A 13,483-nucleotide genomic window follows, 5' to 3' on the forward strand; every position below is an offset into this window, starting at 1 on the left:
GGTCACGGATCCCGCTGACTTGCGGAGGATGCGGGAATGCCAGCAGATTTACTCGGACGCATCCTCCGCCAAGATCAACTGGGAGAAATGTTCCGGACTCCTGGTGGGTCAGTGGCGGGTGGACTCCCTGCCGGAGGAGTTCAGGCCTTTCGCCTGGAGCACCACGCACCTCCTCTATTTGGGAGTCTACCTTAGCCCTGCCGAGGACGCTTGGCCGGCGAACTGGCAAGAGCTGGAGGCCAAAGTCACCGCTCGCCTAGGACGCTGGACAGGACTGCTCCGAGTGTTGTCCTACAGGGGTCGAGCGCTGGTCATAAACCAGCTGGTGGCCGCCATGTTGTGGTACCGGTTGGTCACTTTGATCCCTCCACCTGCGTTTGTCGCCAAGATTCAGAAGAAGCTCATCGACTTCTTCTGGGACAAAAGGAAGCACTGGGTCTCTGCCGCGGTTCTGTGTCTCCCGCTTAGGGAGGGCGGTCAGGCGCTGGTGTGCCTTCGCACCCAGGCTGCGACTTTCCGTCTTCAGACGCTGCAGAGATACCTGTACGTCGAGAATCCTCCGAGATGGTGTGCGCTGGCGACGTTTTTCTTCCGCCAGCTGCATGGCCTCAATTACGACACGCAGCTCCTGTTTGCGGAAGTGGGCAGCAGGCGTGCCGGCCTGCGGGAGCTGCCTGTCTTCTACCAGGAACTACTATGGGTTTGGAACTACGTCGCTTCCAGGCGGAGCTCTCCCCCGTCAGGAGCGGCGGCTCTCCTTCGGGAGCCGCTGCTCAGGAATCCGCACCTCCACGAACACGGGTTCGGGCGGCTGGCGGAGGGTAGGGCTGTGGCTGGCAAGGTGACCAGAGTCGGGGACCTGCTCGATGGCGGAGGAGCGGGCTGGATGGCGCCGGAGGAGCTGGCGCGGCGCCTGTCCTGGGCCAACGTCCAGCTCGCGGTCGAAACCATCGAATCGGTAAAAGCGGCACTGGGCCCCGACTCCACTAGGTGTATCGAGGCGGCTCAAGCACGTGGGGCGATCCCGTCCGAGCTTACCCCCGTTCGGACGGAATTCCTCATCGGCGCCCGGCCCCGAAACTCCCCTCGGGAACCGGCGCCTCACAACTTGAGCCGTCTCGAGGAAATACCCTCCGTGCCTTTTCATTCCGCGCGGAGGGGTTTCCTGTACGGGCTGCTCCTGCACACTCTCCACTTTGCCATCTTCGTCTACCGTCCGGACACGCCTTGGCGTGGCGTTTTGCCGACCGGCGGTAGCGAGGTCCCCAATGGAGGGCTCTCTATGCGGGAGTCCTCCCTTGTTCCATCGGGGACTTGGCCTGGAGGGTGTTGCATGGAGCGGTCCCGTGCAATAAGGTTTTAAGTAGGTTCACGGACTCCCAGGCCGCCTGCATTTTTTGCGGCCTGGAGGAGTCCGTGTTTCACGTTTATATGGATTGTGAGAGGTTGCAGCCCCTCTTTCACTACTTGAAGGGGCTGCTCCTCGATTTTTGGTTGCACTTCAGTCCCACGCTCTTGATCTACGGTCACCCGGTGCGGAGGGGAGCGGACAGGTTGGAGGGCCTGCTCCTGGGCCTGGCTAAAAGAGCCATCAATTGGTGCGGGCGGTCGAGGGGGTCGTCCAGCCGGATTGCCTGCATCTCTTCCGCGGCCATGTTCGCGCCCGGGTGGCCCTGGAGATGGAGCACGCGGTGTCCGCCGGTGCGCTTGAGTTTTTCCGCGACCGGTGGGCGCCGCGGGGACTGGAGTGCATCATCGACACGGAAAACCAAATTTTAATTTGATTTGTTAAGCTTTAGTTGAACTTTTGTTTATTTACAGTCGAATTGGGTTTTTTTGGGTCCAAATAAAAGAGTACCCTCTGTTCAGTAAATACCTGTTTTATTGTTCTCCTGCAGTCTGAGTATTATTGATCCTCGGACACTACACTGGCGACGGGCAGGTTTGAACTCACCTGCAGTACGGCATCACCTCACGGGGATCTTTTCCCTGAAGAGAAGCTTCTTGGAGGTCGAAGTCAGAACGGCGGGCGTCGACCGCGGGCAACCGCCCAGGGATCCATCGGAGAGTTGCAGGGGAGGCTGTGGAGAGCTGGGCCTGGCTCCCCAGTCGAGGTGTTCCAGCAAGTCATGCTGGTAGCAGGTAGTGCGCTGACCCTTCCGGACTGCGGCGGGCTCGGGCTCGATCGAGCGGCTCTGCAAAGGGGCCGTGCAGCGTCGTCGGGAGGAAGAGAGAGAGAGAGGGTGGAGCACACAGGGCACGGTCGGTGCTCAAGAACAGGGCAGCGTGGAGAGGATAAAATGCGGGGAAGGAAAAGTGAGACGCGCCGAAGCCGCGGGTCGCCGCCATTACCCTGTAGAACGCTAGGAGCAGCGTGGCAGCAAGGGGAAGAAAGAAAAGCGCGGGAGACGCCATTTTATTCCATTGGGGAAGAAGGAAAAGGGCGGGAGGCGCCATTTTAAATCACCCAAGATGCCAAAGAGTGGCAGTATCACTGCTTTCGACAACGAGGTAGAAGACTGGACCACGTATGTGGAAAGAATTGAAGTGTACTGCAATGCCAATGAGGTGGCCAATGGAAATAAGGCATCGGTATTATTAAATTTGATGGGCGCGAGAACGTACGGCCTATTGCGGAATTTAATTACCCCAGCTAAACCAATGGAAAAAGTTTTGAAGAGATTGTTAATATCTTGCAGGAACACCTACACCCTACACCGCTGCTGATAGCAGAAAGATTCAAGTTCCATCAAAGAAACCAGCACAAAGATGAGAACAATGCTGACTATCTTACAGAACTACGCAAGTTATCGAAGCACTGCCAGTTTGGAGCAGGACTGGCAGACACCTTACGGGATAAGTTTGTCTGCGGGCTCCAGAGTGAAGGAACCCAGAAACGACTACTTTCGGAGAAGGACCTGACGCTAGAACAGGCTTTCAGTGTGGCAGTATCCTACGAAGCAGCAGCATGGGGAGCTGCGGAAACACAACAGAAACCACAAGAATACAGCGCTAATGAAATGGCGTATGGAGCAGAAAAGTGCTATCGCTGCGGCAGAACAACCCATGATCAGAAGGACTGCTGGTTTAAGGACAAAGTGTTAAGTCTGTGAATTATTTAGTTAATTAAGACACAGACTAATGAGTAACAATAAAAACAGGTCTTTACTGGTTGGAGGTAGGGACTATACTGAATACAAGATTACTGCACAGTGCTTATATACCGGTGTGTTCACCCCCGGTATTACGTCTACAGCAGCCTGAGAAAGTAGTACATCTCTTAAGGTGGAACAGGCTTAAGCTCTCTTAAGGTGGAGCAGGTTACATACACAACACTCCTCCCTTCTTAGCTTTATAGTCATCCCCCCATTTAACATAACGTAATAACATATATACATATATAACTTCATGTTTAACGTAACATATCACAGATTCAGTCTCTGCGGAAAACAGTTCACAGATTCAATCTCTGTGGTGTAGTCGGTTCACGTTACTCATTCAATAGTCCTTTCATGGATTTAACAGCTTGAACGTCCGAACTGATTTGGCTCTGTTCGGAGGGACCACGTGTGTGATCTGGTAGAGGTGATAATGGTTCAGATGGGTCATCTTCTGTTTTTACTTTTCCTTTTCTGCTTCTTGGAGACTCTCTGGGCTCCATTGTCAGCTGCCACAGCTGCCAGCTGCATGCGCAGTTCCTCCTTCTCTTCCTCCTGTTTCCGTCGTAGAGCCAGCTTCTCCCGATGTTCCGTAGACTTTTGGTGCTCCTCCATGATTTCTGCACTTTGGGAGTCGAAGTTACAAGCTGGGCAGGACAGGACATCGTAATATTCGGTGTCGTCCACCAGGTCATGGTAATATTCGGTGTCGTCCTGAGCTAGACCAGTGAGAGGGTCGTCTATTTCCTCCATACCCAGCTGGACGTTAGCCAGCTCTTGTTCCAAATCCAGACATCTTTCCTGAAGAGACTTCTTCATGTGTACCTCTGCATCCAGCTTTTTCTGGGCTTTCAGCAAGTCGTTTACTAGTGACCTCATTTGTGATTTTAATACTTCAACTTCCTTTGGAGATTGATTGATGCAATCCCTCTACCGGAGCAGCTGTTTCAGAGGTCTGTTGTTCTACATTGACGTGAGTCAGCGTACTTTTGGCATCCAATGGCTGCTCTGTTGCAGTCGTTTCAGTCTGTGTCGTCACATCAGCCATCTCAATGACTTTTGAGAGCTCCGAACCCTTTTCCTTTGAAGATCGCAGCTCGTGTTCAAGTTTTTCCCATTTCAGAGTCTTGTCCCTCAGCATATGAAGGAGTTGGCTGACCGTTAACTCTTCTGACACCAGATTATGGCACGCACCTTCAGAACCTGAATCAGCTTTGATTCGTTCGGCCTCCTCGCGCAGATGGTTGGTGTGCTCCTGCTCCATTTTCTCCATCAGTTGCTTCTGTTGCCTTTCCAGATTCTCCCACTCTGTAACAAAGAACTTTTTTATTTCATTCATCTCTTGCTCAAAACGGCGAATCATTTGTTCTAATTGCTGTTGTAGTTTGAAATGGAGTTGAGTTCGAGCCCAGTGTCCCTCAAAAATGTGCATATCAGTAGACTTGACAGGCTCAGAATTCTCTGTTAAACTATGTTGTTGTTGCTCAGTGGAATTCTGTGCTGAAACTTTGTCTTTTGCACATGGGTTGGTCTTACCATCATCAGTTCTAGAGTCTGGGCTGATTATCTGCACCGAGTTCTCACTCTTTATGGCTTTTAGCGAATGCCAGTCCATATTTATGTTTCTAAACCACTCCCGGCCTAGTAGTGGTGGACCTCCCTCCGGTAGCACATATAAGTCCATTATTTGACTTCCTTCGCCCTTGTTGGCCACTGCAACCTTTATTGTCCCGATGGGGTACACTCTCTGCCCCGTGTAGGTTGTCAATATAATCTCCGTATCCTGTAGGGGAATATGTTGGAATAACCTTCTGTAATCTTTCTTATTCATGACCGACAATGCCGATCCAGTGTCCAATTCCATTTTTACTTGGACTCCTTCTATCTGAAGAGTAACCCAAATTGTCTGGAGGTCTGCACCCTTACCAACGTTGAGTACCCTTAAGCTAGCCAGTTCAATACTGCTTAAGCCAGCCAGTTCATTACTGCTAGCGTCTGAATCGGACTCCTGTTCGGCCACCTTGTGTATCTTTGCGTATTTCCCTTGCGGTGACTTCTTGTTGCTGGTCTTCTTCCCTGACCTGCATACTCTAGCTATATGTCCAAGCTTACCACATGTTCTGCATTCTTGGTTTTTAAACCAACACTGGTTCTGATCATGCGTTGTCTTTCCACAACGATAACATTTAACAGAACTCACACCCAATTTGTGTGCACTGAGCTCCGGTGACCGTAGCTGCATTACTGCCGTGCCTCTCGCTGCGGCTTCGTGTGCTGCTGCCATAGTGACCGCCTTCTCAAGCGTCAGCTCATTCTCCTCGAGCAGTCGCTTTTGTGTATCCTGTTTAAATAAACCACACACAAATTTGTCTCGTAGTGCATCTGTCAGTCCCGTTCCAAACTGGCAATATTTCGCTAATTTACGCAATTCCAGCAAATATTCAGCATTGCTTTCATGCTGTAGCTGCCTTCTGTCGTAAAATTTAAATCGTTCCGCTAGCATCAGCGGCGTGGGGTTTAGATGATCTTTCAGGACAGTAACAATCTCATCGAACGTCTTATCCGCCGGTTCATCTGGTGATAACAGGTGTTTCAATTGCCCGTATGTCTTCGCACCCATTAAATTTAATAATGTTAGAGCTTTATCTTGGTCACGAATTTTATTGGCCTTACAATAATTTTTTACTCTTTCAACATATATGGCCCAATCTTCGAGGTCACTATCAAAGGTGCTAATATTCCCGTGTTTAGGCATTGTAGATTTGCAATTTCTCAGATTTTATTTTCTTTACTTGTTATCAAAGATGGCGGCTTCCCGCTCTTGCCATCGTCCTCCGCCCACAAAATGGCGGTTTTCCCGCGCTTGGCAGTCTTCACCCGTCCCCCGACGCTGTCTCCCTTCAGCCCCCGAGTGCGGCCCTTATCTTCGCCGCGATCGCCCGAGTGCGGCCCTTATCAGCGGATGCGATCGATGGCCCGGCTGCGCCTCGCACTTGAAAGCGGCCCGGCCCTTATCAGTGCTTGCGATCGATGGCCCGGCTGCGCCCCTCACTTCAAAGCGGCCCGGCCCTTATCTGACGATCGCTATCGCCCTGTACCTGTCTCTTCCCCAGCCCTGTCTTCTACTCCGGTTCACAAGCTGATGGAGGCTTCAGGGTCCTAATGCCTGTCGCTTCCAGTGGGGTGGTGAGTGGTGAGGTTTGAAACCTCTCTTCAACCGCCGTGGAATAACTGCCGCAGGGTAAGAACCTGACTCGTCGCCAGTGTTAAGTCTGTGAATTATTTAGTTAATTAAGACACAGACTAATGAGTAACAATAAAAACAGGTCTTTACTGGTTGGAGGTAGGGACTATACTGAATACAAGATTACTGCACAGTGCTTATATACCAGTGTGTTCACCCCCGGTATTACGTCTACAGCAGCCTGAGAAAGTAGTACATCTCTTAAGGTGGAACAGGCTTAAGCTCTCTTAAGGTGGAACAGGTTACATACACAACACAAAGTATGCAGGCAATGCGGGAAAATGGGACATATAGCAAGAGTCTGCAGGTCGGGAAAGAAAACCAACACAAGAACTACTAAGGAAAAGTACAAGAAAGTAAAAAAAATGACAGACAGTAGTTCGGAAGATCAGGAGAGTGATAATGACTCCAGGAACAGGAGATTAAGTTGTCTAAAGTTACACAACGTGATCGCAAAGGAGGATCACCGAACCATTTGGGTCACCCTCATGATAGCAGGGTCCCAAGTAAAGATGGAATTGGATACAGGATCAGCCCTAACTGTCATGAATCGACGAGACTATGAGCGGCTATTCTCACACATACCCTTGAAGGACACGTCCATTGTATTGAAGACATACACGGGGCAAAAAGTCTACCCCAGAGGAAAAATAAGGGTGCCAGTTGAATACAACGGCAAGGAAACACAGAAACTGTATCTATATATACTACCAGATGGAGGACCACCACTATTGGGACGTGAATGGATCCGAAAAATACAATTGGATTGGCATTCCATTCAGGCGCTAACAGTGACTGATAAAAAGGATGGTGGCGTCACACCTGGACAACTGTCAAAAATTCTAACTGACGCGAAAGAGGTGTTCCAACAAGGACTTGGGACTCTAAAAGGAGTAACGGCAACGATAAAAATCGAAGATAACGCAAACCCAAAATTTTTTAAGGCCAGACTGGTACCTTACGCGATCCGCCCAGCCATTGAAGCAGAGCTGGAGAGTCTGGAGCGTTCGGGTGTGCTGTCCAAGGTGGACTGGAGCGAGTGGGCCACACCCATCGTTCCTGTAATGAAGAAATCATTGAGCAGCACGCCTGGGGAACCGAAGAAGGTTCGCATCTGTGGGGACTTCACGGTAACTGTGAACCCAGTCCTGCACACAGTACAATATCCACTTCCACGGATAGAAGATATTTTCGCCTCACTATCTGGAGGGAAACGCTTTACCAAGATTGATCTGGCCCAAGCGTATCTACAAATGGAGGTGGAAGAAGCATCTAGGAAATACCTCACGATAAACACTCACAAAGGCTTTTACCAGTACAATCGACTGGTATTGGGGGTAGCATCAGCCCCGGCTATTTGGCAGAGGGCGATGGAACAAGTCCTGCAAGGGATCCCGGGGACCCAGTGTTACTTGGACGACATCCTGGTTACGGGCGAAAATGACAGTGAACACCTTGCCAACCTGGAGCAGGTGCTCACGAGATTACAGGAATATGGGCTACGAGCCAACCGCCCCAAATGCGAGTTCTTCAGGAGACAAATCTCGTATTGTGTCCACATGATTGATGAGGAAGGGTTGCATAAGTCGCCGGACAAGATTGAGGCTGTAGTCAAGGCTCCAGCACCGGAAAATGTGTCGCAACTGAGGTCGTTCCTCGGGTTGGTGAACTACTACCATAAGTTCTTGCCGAATTTATCTACAATTCTGCACCCACTGAACGCCCTACTGCAAACTGGAGTAACATGGAAATGGAGTGATGAGTGTAAGCGTGCCTTTCAAAAATGTAAATGCCTAATCACTTCAAAAGAAGTATTGGCCCACTACAACCCAACACTACCGATTCGGTTGGTATGTGATGCGTCTCCCTACGGCATCGGAGCGGTGCTGTCACGCAAATTCCTTGACGGTTCAGAGAGGCCAATAGCCTTTGCGTCACGCTCGTTAACCTCAGCCGAGCGTAAAAACGCCCAGATTGACAGGGAGGCCCTCAGCCTGGTGTGGGGGGGGGGTGAAGAAGTTCAATCACTATCTGCACGGGCAGAAATTCACCCTACTGACTGATCATCAGCCCCTGGTCTCCATTTTTAACCCAAAGAAGGGCGTTCCGGTGATGACGGCGCAACGGCTGCAAAGATGGTCACTTTTTCTAGGGGCACATCAGTACGACATAGAGTACAAGGGTACGAAACAGCATGGAAACGCTGATGGGCTGTCGCACCTACCGTTGCCTACGGTAGAGGAAGCACCTGCAACGGACCCTGTTGAGATATTCCATGCGACCATAGTCGAATGTCTACCTGTTACAAACTCAAGTATAGAGAAGGAAACACGAAATGACCCGACACTCTCTCGGGTCTATGATTTGACGGTGAAGGGATGGCCAGCACATGGCGACTCACTGTTGCCAGCATTCTCGCCAAGGAGAGAACAGCTGTCAGTGTGCCGGGGGACCTTGATGTGTGGATCCCGAGTGGTAATTCCACCCAAGTTGAGAGAGTGCTCAATGAGCTTCATGAGGGTCATCTGGGAGGGGTAAAAATGAAGAGCCTAGCCAGGGCGTTTGTGTGGTGGCCGGGAATCGATAAAGAAATCGAGGATATGACCAAGAGATGCACAGGATGCCAGAAGGTCCAAAACGCTCCACCACAGGCCCCGCTACATCCATGGGAGTGGCCCTCATCGCCATGGCAATGGGTACACATTGATTTTGCTGGTCCATTTATGGACTCAATGTTCCTAATCGCTGTGGACGCCCATTCAAATGGCCAGAGGTCATCAAAATGTCCTCCACCACCACGGAGAAAACTATTGCAGTCCTACGGCCCATCTTCACCAGGAATGGCTTGCCAGAACAGATTTGCTCCGACAATGGGCCACAGTTTGTGTCTGAGGATTTCCGGAGGTTTCTGAGGAATAATGGGGTGAAACATTACACATCTGCCCCATATCATCCAGCCACAAATGGATTGGCTGAGAGGTTTGTTCAGACCTTTAAAAAGGCAATAAAGGCAATGCATAATGACGCCATACCACTACAACACAAGGTGGATAATTTCTTGTTTGCTTACCGGAATGCGACACATGCAGTCACCAACCAAACTCCAGCCATAATGTTCTTCAACCGAAGGCTAAGATGTCGCCTGGATTTGCTCAAACCAAACATAAGACGAGATGTTGAGGATAAGCAATTCCAGCACATAAATGAGAAGCCAACCAGGAGCTTCAAGATAGGGCAACCAGTCTTGGCCCGCGACTACCAAACAGAAAAATGGCAGCCAGGAACGTTATGCACACAGCAGGGACCACTAATGTACACAGTGGACGTTGGAGAGAGCATCGTGAGACGCCATGCTGACCAGATTCTAGAGTCACAGGAACAAGCCAAACCCATACCACGAGCAGGTGCACCTGGTAATCAACCCGAAGTACAGATTGCGTCTACCTCAGAAGCAGTGGTATTGGAAACTGACGAACCAACCAATGACAATGAGCCAGAATCAACTCCGCCGCAAGAACAGGATACTCGAGAAAGGCGTTATCCAGTCAGGATCAGGAAGCCTCCTCAAAGACTGAACTTATAAATGATTATTTCAGTTGATGTATATAGTACAGAGAAAATTGTAATTGTAATTAGTTATTATTTAGTTGTTAAATGAATGTTATGTACTGTTTATCTAAAAGGGAAGGAATTGTTGTGTATGTACCTTTAAGAGAAGAACTGATTCTATGCTGCAGTACCGGCAGTGACCACCCCTGTATAAAAAGCCATAGCAGGCTTCTGTACTTCAGTCTTGAATTACTCTCTGTTCAGTAAATACCTGTTTTATTGTTCTCCTGCAGTCTGAGTATTATTGATCCTCGGACACTACACACCTCAATAAGGTCTCCCCTCAGCCTCCTCTGTTCCAAAGAAAACAAACCCAGCCTACCCAATCTTTCCTCATAGTTAATATTCTCCAGTCTAGGCAACAGCCTTGTAAATCTCCTCTGTACCCTCTCTATTGCAATCACATCTTCCCTGTAATGTGGTGACCTGGACTGCACGCAGTGCTCTAGCTGTGACCTAACTAGTGTTTGATACAGTTCAAGCATAACCTCCCTGCTCTTATATTCTATGCCTCGGCTAATAAAGGCAAGAATTCCATATGCCTTCTTAACCACCTTATCTACCTGGCCTGCTACCTTCAGGGATCTGTGGAGCTGGACTCTAAGGTCCCTCTGTACCCTGCCGCTAATTAGTTCTCTATAGATAAACAGGTAACTCCTGCATTGCTCAGCATGGCTAATATTTTAATCTCCTTTTCCACTGAACAGCCCCAGCAGCATGAGAGAGTTGCTCAATTTACTGGATTTACCAAAGCACAGTGGTCAGTCATGCTACCCTTATGGCCATCCGTATCCCTACACACAATGCGATGGCCTTCGTAAACGAAACGATCTTCCAACCTATCATTGTCCAGCTCGTCAATGACCAACAATGCTGTATCTTCCAGGTCAGTGCCTGTTTCCCAGGCAGCAGCCATGATCCTTTCATTTAAAGTCAAATCATCTGTGCTTGCTTAAAGGTGCAGGATGGCTTCTCGGAGACCTTGGCTATCTTCTTCAGTCCTGTCTCATGACTCACCTTTGCAGCAGACAAAAGCAGAAGCAGGGCGATGTAGCTGCCAGCATCATTTTAGAGCATATGGATGAAGAAGCTCTTCAGCTGTCTCAACAGGTCAGGGTCTCCAAGATCTTCATAGTCTGCTGCATTGCTTCACAACTTTACAATACAAATAGGCCTATAAGAGGAGGCCATTATATGTTTGGAGTCTTTTCAATCCACCTTGTTCTTCATTTTAGAGTTTAAAGTTTTCCTAGATTACTGCAAGAGTATTTTCACGAGCTTTGATACCGCGGTATATTTTTGGTAACATACTCTGTGATGTGCCTCAATAAATCCGAGACTCAATGTTAGCGGAACAAAACAAGGCTTTTATTAACTTAGAAGGTAACACACAGTGGGGAGGTGTCTTCCATCCAGAGGTCTGCAGTACTGGATGTGAGGCACGCTGAGCCTGCTTACATAGAGGCCAGGTATGGGCGGAGCCCTACACACAATACAATACAAGGTGAGGAAACGGAACTGAGGTAAGGGAAATGAAACTGAAACTAAACCACAGTCACAGGCACAATCACACAGAGAATACAGATGAGTGATGAATGGCATATTTCATCACATTCACCCCTTCTATAGATTTAGTCTGTTCGAGGGTTTGATAGTCCTCTGTGACCGACGTGGCTGTTGTGGTGCCGCGGGTGTCGGCTGGGTGTCCCCGGTGGCCTCCTGGGTCTCTGCCGGGGGCGCCGCCAGGGTTGTTGAAGGGGTAGTTGGTGGGGGTACCGTTGGTCGATGTTCTTCCGGGGGTGATGAAAGAGTAGTGGGTGGGTAAGAGTTGCTGTGATCGTTGTTGCTGCTGTTGTCGTTACCGGCTGGGGCGATGTCTTTTATGGACACGGTGTCCTCCCTTCCGTCGGCGTGCCGGACACACGCGTATTGGGGGTTGGCGTGGAGTAGGTGCACTGACTCCACGAGAGGGTCCGTCTTGTGGCCCCTCACATGCCTTCGCACGAATACCTGACCTGGGGTGGAGAGCCATGACGGCATGGATACGCCTGAGGTGGATTTCCGGGGAAAGACAAACATTCGTTCATGAGGCGTGGCATTAGTGGCAGTACACAATAGCGACCGTATCGAATGGAGCACATCTGAGAGGACTTCCTGCCAGCGGGAGATAGGGAGGCCCTTGGTCCTTAGAGCTAGAGTGACTGCTTTCCATACTGTCCCGTTCTCTCGCTCCACTTGACCGTTACCCCGGGGGTTGTAGCTGGTGGTACGGCTCGTGGCGATCCCCCTGGACAGCATGTACTGGCGTAGCTCTTCACTCATGAAGGACGCCCCCCTATCCATATGGATGTAGCTCGGCATACCGAACAGGCAGAACAGGCTGTTGAGGCATTTAATGACCGTGGCGCTGGTCATGTCTGGGCAGGGGAAGGCGAATGGGAAACGGGAGTATTCATCCACAATGTTCAGGAAGTAAACATTGCGGTCGACGGACGGGAGGGGGCCCTTGAAGTCTAAGCTGAGCCGCTCAAAGGGCCGTGTAGCTTTGATTAAGCGGGCTCTATCTGGGCGGTAGAACCGAGGCTTGCACTCAGCGCAAGTGCGGCAGTTCCTGGTCAGAGACCGAACTTCCTCAATCGAGTAGGGTAAGTTACGGGACTTTATGAAGTGGAACAGCCGGGTGACCCCTGGGTGGCAGAGGTCGTTGTGGAGGGTCTGTAGCCGATCCCCGGTGGCGCTGGCACACATCCCTCGTGAGAGGGCGTCGGGGGATTCGTTAAGGGCCCCTGGCCGGTAAATGATGTCATAATCGAAGGTGGAGAGCTCGATCCGCCACCTAAGAATCTTATCATTTTTAATCTTCCCCCTCTGTTTATTATTGAACATAAACGCTACCGACCGCTAGTCGGTAAGTAGGGTGAAGCGTTTGCCGGCTAGGTAGTGGCGCCAGTGGCGCACTGCCTCCACGATGGCTTGGGCCTCCTTTTCCACGGAGGAGTGTCTGATCTCGGGCCCTTGGAGGGTCCTCGAGAAGAAAGCTACGGGCCGCCCCGCCTGGTTGAGGGTGGCCGCCAAGGCAAAGTCAGACGCATCACTTTCCACTTGAAAGGGAGTGTTCTCATCCACTGCCTGTAGCGTGGCCCGCTCAATATCCCGCTTAATGCTTTTGAAGGCAGCGTGGGCCTCAGCAGAGAGCGGAAAAGAGGGTGCTTTCAAGAGGGGGCGGGCTTTGTCGGAGTAGTTGGGGACGCATTGGGAATAATAAGAAAATAACCCCAGGCACCTTTTCAGGGCTTTGGGAGTGTTGGGCAGGGGCAGCTCCCGTAGGGGGTTCAATCGGTCGGGGTCTGGTCCGATTTCCCCATTCTCCACCACGCTGCCTAGTATGCAGAGGCGCGTGGTGTTGTAAACGCACTTGTCCTCGTTGTAAGTGAGGTTGAGTTTTTGTGCAGTTTTCAGGAACCTCTCGAGG

Source organism: Somniosus microcephalus, chromosome 26, assembly GCF_052327205.1.
Source record: "Somniosus microcephalus isolate GS21.2 chromosome 26, FLI_Smic_1.0, whole genome shotgun sequence".
In the NCBI taxonomy this organism is placed as follows: domain Eukaryota; kingdom Metazoa; phylum Chordata; class Chondrichthyes; order Squaliformes; family Somniosidae; genus Somniosus; species Somniosus microcephalus.